This window comes from Terrapene carolina, unplaced genomic scaffold (assembly GCF_002925995.2).
Source record: "Terrapene carolina triunguis isolate 2854851 unplaced genomic scaffold, T_m_triunguis-2.0 Scaffold69, whole genome shotgun sequence".
Taxonomy (NCBI): Eukaryota; Metazoa; Chordata; order Testudines; family Emydidae; genus Terrapene; species Terrapene triunguis.
Genome location: NW_020664420.1, coordinates 60,886,543 through 60,893,968, shown reverse-complemented (window position 1 = coordinate 60,893,968; position 7,426 = coordinate 60,886,543).

Sequence of the window (7,426 nt, the reverse complement as noted above, 5' to 3'; positions counted from 1 at the left end):
TCAACACTCATCAGTGGGACACTGTCTTATAGAGGTCCACGGGTATAAAATGAGAGCAGAACTTGACAGAGCTGAAACACATCTTATTTCAAAGTACAAAGAAATCATCATGACCCTTGCTAATTTAATACCACTCTTTCTATGAAAGCGGAAATGTCCTGACAGGCCTGGTCACTTGCAGACCTAAAGTTTAAGCTATTCTGCATTCACATGTCATCATTTTTATTTGAAGACTTAGTTATCAGTCATGTTTCTTATCTTGTTTGCTGTTAGTCTTCTATTAACTTTATCTTATCTTTTCTTTTGGTAAGGTATTTGGAGCAGGAACAAGCTGAGCATCAACCTCTGAGGAAGAAGAGCAAGCGCAGAATAAATGCTAAGCATGAAATAGAGACCAGAGCCATTGTCATGGCAACGAGGATCAGATGTGAATGGTTCAGCTGCCACTGTGCCAGTGGGTGGGTGAAAAGCCTTACTTCCGGACTCATTGCCGAAATCTTTGATTAAACATTTCAGCTCTCTAAAATCTGCAACCTAATTCACAGAAATTCCAAATTAAAAGATCTGGAAAAAGAACATTTGGATACAAACTAAGTCAAAAACAGCTTATTATTGTAGAACATGGATTACTATATTGCTATATTATATAGGGCAAAATTCTCCGAGGTGCTGAGCACCTTTCAAGATTTGTCCCTTAGCATTTTATAGGAATTGTTACAGTTTTCCAAACATATAAATAGCTCCTAATGGAATATCCTTAAACATTTGTTTCCCCAAAGTCCAAATACAAACAGAATTTATATAGTGAGTACAGCGTGTATGGGTCTGTACACTACATAGAAAAAGGACATGATCACTGTCACATGGGGTAAACAATATAAAAAAAATAAATGATTTCTAGAAAGTATTCTATTTACCTTTCTTTTTTTGCTGAAAAGATCATGTGTGTTTGAAACAGCTTCTCAAATAGCATAGATCTATTCTCCCTATACCAGCCAACAAACAGCTTGCCTGCATTCCCAAAGTTCAGTACATTAACTATTTAAAAAGAAGTAGTGGACACACTGATGGAGTCTCGATGAAAGACCTGTGAATCCAGCCCATGCTTTTCCTGGCTAGTGAAAGAATGTCATGAGAAACTGCCACTCATGGCTGAAATAGACAATACCTCATTCAGGGAAGTAATCTTTCCCTTCCTCCTTTAAACGTGCAACAGTCCACCCAACACAGAATAAGCCAACCTTAGATACATCGATTCTAGCCAATTATTGCCCAGTATCAAACCTGCTGTTCCTGAGTAAGCTCGGAGAAACCAAAGACCAACTACAAACGCATGTAATACAATAGTGACGATATAGAAAATATGGAGCTTAATAACAATAATGCCAGACATCCACATTACACCAGAATCTTGGCATAACTTAGGCCTAAGCCTTCAAAACATGTCGAACAACAGATGCTGTTTTTCTATGTTTCACACAGAGGAGATGTAGGCTGAATCACTACAACAGCTAACTAGCTAAGATTAACCACAAACTCTTGCTAAGTTGTGAAGTAACTTCCTTTTTTATGCCTTTTCTTCTATTTTATAGATTTTATGCCTATAAATTTAAAACATACTATATCAAATATAACTTTATCTACTGTATCCTAAGTTATATGGTTTTATTACCAGATAAAATAATTTTTTTAAATGTTAAGATTTAAGAAACAATATCAGAATATTAAAGCTACCTAAAGGCATTCTGAAACAGACCCCCTTCAGTTTGAGGTTGTTTCATTGCTTAGGCAATCTGATCATGAAGTATGGCAAATAGTTCGGACCATGCTGTCTATTTTAAATAGAAATGAATCAGTAAGAAATATATGACTGATCGTTAAAATGATATATACAAGGTATTTTTTTAATTAAAGAAGCTGATACATTAAAATGGTATGCTGAGAAGCCAATGTGAAGGGAAAATCTTTAAGGTGAACCAACCAAAATGGTATAAGACCTAAATGACCAAAAGGCCTGATCAACTGTGATTGGCAGTTGCACAGAAAGACTTTCACATATGAAGCAAACCTACTAACTTTATCACTAAGGTGTAGGGAATTATCAATCACTGGTATAGAAGGGTATACGGTTGTTTTGTATTATTTCATTGACTATAATATCCTACTGGTGATAGAACAAGCAAAAGGGTTATATAACTTTATATTGCTGCATCATGAACTACTTAAAGCCAGAAACATCAAGGAGTGTGAAGAGAAAGACTTTGTTCTGACTTCAAAATGAACTTTCCTGCAGCCAGCAGAGTGCTGGAGGAAAGAGCCTGGAGTCATGCAAAGTTGGCCAAAGGATCACAGTTCAAAGGGCCCACCGCAAATAGGTTAAAGATGGGAATTAGGCCAGCAGGTACTCAGTGTGTGGTCTAACATGTCTTACACAAATTGGTATGACACAAGATGTTTTACATGAAGACAACAGAATTTTCCAGACAACACTGCAAGAAACCATAAAGGAGACAACTTGTTTTCTCACTGGACGATAAGAACAGGACCGGCTCTAGCTTCGGCAGTTTCACTGTCGGAGGTGTTTGGGGTTTTTTCCGCTTGGGGCAGCAAAAAACTTAGAGCCGGCCCTGCATAAGAAGAGACATAGCTTGTTGGACATTTCAGATCTTTGCCAGAAACATGGGTCACTCTGATTGTCCCACATCACCTTTGTCAAGCAGAGGAACCAGGTCATGCCACCCAGGAGAACACATATAAAATGCCCTGTGTTGTTCAACACATTACTCCTTGAAGCTGAAACATCTGGACAAGGGAGCAGGAGAGGACTGATGTGAGCAGGACAGTTATCACCTGGCCAGTGAGAGCACCCCCAGCTTGGTAACAACTCAAGTCTTGTCTCTGATAAGCATCCTGTTGACTCTTTTTTACAGTCCTATCTAGGAACACCACTGTGAAATCCAGAAAGTGAATAAGAATACAACTGTCATGGCAGTGAATTCTATCTTGAAAAACCAGTCATTGCAACTGTAAAACTGAACTCGAAAACCAACCTTCATTCCAGTTCTAACTGATAAGTAGAAAAATGACATATGTGTATTGTTTACCCAAGTGACAACATGGTTACATTAAGCTAAATGCTACTTCGAAAGTATGTGCGTTAGTTAAAATTCTCTGAATGATTAAAATGTATGATATGTATTTGTCTTTTACTAACAAGTTTAGCCTTAGTTGTCTAGAAGTTATGCCAAATCAAGAAGTAATTGAGAACATTGAGGCTGGAGAAACTCATTACACTAGCTAATCTTAGCATTGATTGTAATAGGTAACTGTGCTGCCCTACAGCAAAACTTAGCTCTGAATACAACTGCGTGTTTCAAAGAGTTCAACCCAAAAATCACACAATTTGTGGTCAAGACCTTCTTAGACAAAAGCAGCAGCTTTGGCTTTTAAGCTTTTACCACTATTTGAAACTTTAGTTAAAGTGGCATACGAGCTTACAGCAGTAGTGAAATTCCCGAGAAGTTAGAGTAGCTGCAAAATAATTACTTAATTATGTATTGGGTTTAATGTGTGATAGGCTTGTGTGTGTACAAGTGGCAAAGCTTGGTTACGAGTAACACCTGGTAAGGTAATGTTGATATTAACATTTTTTGATAAAAAATAGCTTGTCTAAATTTGTATATCTGCTTTAGAATGGTTTGGGTTGAACTGACATGAGCAGACTCATAATTACATTGGCATATAAACTTGAAGATAAATAAGGATCAATATTGAAGGATCCATAGTTCCACCATGATACCAAAATCACCTGCCCAGACTAGTACAGAACTAGGAACTCGCCTTTGTAATGAGTATAAGAAGTCCTTGAATTGATTGAACAGATTTATTATCTCTTACAAACGGTAACATCCCATGTTGAATTTAATTTTGACATAGTGTTTACAATCATATAACCATCTTTATTTTTCTTTCTGTAATTCTTTTTTAATTAAAAGCTATTTTGGCTAATAAAACTCAAATTTATTATAATCTGAGTCTCTACTTTAACTAAGGAACACAAATCTAAAGAACAAAATGCAGCAGGGTAACTGGTTAATTAAATTATTTAACCAATGTGTGTTTTATAACTAAGGCACTTCATTTTCAGTTTTTATTTTATTTTTTTAAATTTCCCAGGAATTTAACAATTTGTATAAAAAAATTAAAAACAGGTGAAAACCACTGCAAAAAATTAACTTCAGTTTTCTGAGTAAATATCACTTTAAAAAAAACCCCAACAACCTTTATGTTCTGAAACAGTCAGATACAGTTTTTTGGTTTTTGACTCATATTAGTTCACTAATTTTAATTTGCCTTGAATGTTGATAATTATCCACACTATCTGTAAAAGCTGGTAATGCGTATGTCATAGACATGGGATTGTCTACAATATGGACACCAGCGCTCGAGTCATTCTGGCCCAGCTTTTGGTCCCACACCCTGTTTTGGGAGAAAGATAGCGGCTTGGTAATCTGGGCTACCCCAGTTACCGAGGCACCATCTCTTCCTGAAGTGAGCCTGGAAGTAGAACAGGTGGAAGAGACAGCATGAGGAGATGGCAGCTTTGCCTTCTCCAGCCTCTTCCACTTCTGGGTCTGCTCTGGAAGGAGAGATGGTGGCTCAGTGACTTGGGCATCCCAGGGTAACCAAGATTTTGTTACGGTTATTTTTAGTAAAAGTCACGGACACGTCGAGGACAACAAACAAAAATTCATGAAAACCTGCAACCTGCCTGACGTTTACTAAAAATTATTGGGGGGTGGAGGACTTGAAGGGGAGGCGACTGAAGCCAAAGCCTCGCTGGGGGGGAGGGGGGGGAAATGCCACCACCCACCATTGCTGACAGCTCTGGGGCCCTCACTGCACCTCCGGCAGCTCAGGGCTCCAGGGTCCACCAGCTGACAGCTCCAGCTCACTGCCCTGGGGCATGGGGCTGAAGCTTTCACAGAAGTCTCAAAATCATGGAATCCGTGACCTCAGTGACAAAATCTTATCCTTACTCATGAACCTGAAGCTCTGAAATGTGTGATCATGAAACATTAGTATAACTTTTACTTTTTTGGGTAGCACAAGCTATAGAGGTCATATTCAGTAGAGAAATAGTTGTTTGTTCTGTTATATTCTCATTAACTTCAGTGTTATTAAATAATTCATATGGAGAAGAGAAAGTACAATAATCTAAATAATACATTATTGATACACTGTAATCTAACCTTTTGTATTTCAAACACCAAATCCAATAGTACATGATAAATACTTATTAGTTCATAAAATGTAGATATTAAAGAGAATGACAATTAGACCCAGAATCTAAGAATATAATCTGTATAATATTTAAAGTGTTGCTGTGGAAAGTTCCTAAAAAGGAAGAGGGACGGGAACCAATAAAGCAAACACCTTTACACCTCAAGAGTTCCCCAATATGAACTATGTCTAGGGTCCTCTGTTCAGTTTATGTTTTTTATATATCTTTTCAAGGAGATAAATTGATACCATTTATCAAAACTTTTATGCTACACCTCTACCCCGATATAACGCGACCCGATATAACACGAATTCAGATATAACGCGGTAAAGCAGCACTCCGGGGGGGCGGGGCTGCGCGCTGCAGCAGATCAAAGCAAGTTTGATATAACGCGGTTTCACCTATAACGTGGTAAAATTTTTTGGCTCCCGAGGACAGCGTTATATCAGGGTAGAGGTGTATTTGTTTCTTAATTCTGTATAGCCAAATACCATGAGGATAAAGGAATTGTGCCAAATTATGTAACAGACTGAGTTTGATCTATATAATTTTTCTTACCATATGCAGTTAGCTGCCACTCAAAGCCATTCGCCATAAGTCAGGGGAATTTGTTTACGCCCCTTTACGAGGCTGCACATTTTAGAGTATGACAACAGAAATCAAAGCAGTTATCTAAAGAGAGCTATTTCTTTGGAAATTACACCAGCAGACCAAGTGTGAAATATACTGGACAGTACTTTCACAGTATCTTTAAAAACATGTACACACCTTTTTCACATACATATCTCCAATATGGAGATATGTAGCACCCATATTTACAGATTTAGATGGATTCTAAAATATAATATGTTGACTTTACTGTCAACCATGATGTTTCAGAAAGGGAACACTCACCCACTTCAGAGGTGTGTTCCCCTTTGTTTTGTAGATGGTTGAGCTCTGAGGTTTTTTATTGGCATACCCCCTTACATAAGAACAGCACTACTGGGTCAGACCAAAGGTCCATCTAGTCCAGTATCCTGTCTTCTGATAGTGGCCAATGCCAGGTGCCCCAGAGGGAATGAACAGAACAGGTAATTATCAAGTAATCCATCCCCGGTCGCTCATTCCCAGCTTCTAGCAAACAGAGGCTAGGGACACCATTCCTGCCCATCCTGGCTAATAGCCATTGATGGACCTATCCTCCATGAATTTATCTAGTCCTTTTTTGAACCCTGTTATGGTTTTGGCCTTCACAACATCCTGTGGCAAGGAGTTCCACATGTTGACTGTGCGTTGTGTGAAGAAACACTTTTTGTTTGAAATTAATAGGCAGCAGGTTTAATTTGGAGACCCCTAGTTCTTGTGTTATGAGAAGTAGTAAACAACACTTCCTTATCTACTTTCTCTACACTAGTCATGATTTTATAGACCTCTATCATATCCCCCCTTAGTCATCTCTTTTCCAAGCAGAAAAGTCCCATTCTTCTTTCTCGCTCCTCATATGGAAGCTTTTCCACACCCCTTATCATTTTTGTTTCTCTGTACCTTTTCCAATTCCAATATATCTTTTTTGAGATGGGGTGACCACATCTGCACACAGTATTCAAGATGTTGGCGTACCATGGATTTATATAGAGGCAACATGATCTTTTCTGTCCTATTATCTATCCCTTTCTTAATTAGTCCCAGCATTCTGTTCACTTTTTTGACTGGATGTTTTCAGAGAACTATCCACAGTGATTCCAAGATTTCTTTCTTGAGTGGTAACAGCTAATTTAGACCCCATCATTTTATATGTATAATTGGGATTATGCTTTCCAATGTGCATTACTTTGCATTTATCAACATTAAATTTCATCTGACATTTTGTTGCCCAGTCACCCAAGTTTTGAGAGATCCTTTTGTAGCTCTTCGCAGTCTGCCTGGGTCTTAACTATCTTTAGTAATTTTGTATCATCTGCAAATTTTGCCACCTCACTGTTTACCCCTTTTTCCAGATCATTTAATATGTTCAATAGGACTGGTCCCAGAACAAACCCCTGGGGGACACCGCTATTTACCTCTCAGAAGTTTGACATGACGCTATAAAGAGATCCAGCTATCTAATCTGCTGTCCAGTCCTGCAAGCTACTAATTTAGAGCTAATGAAACAAATGTCCC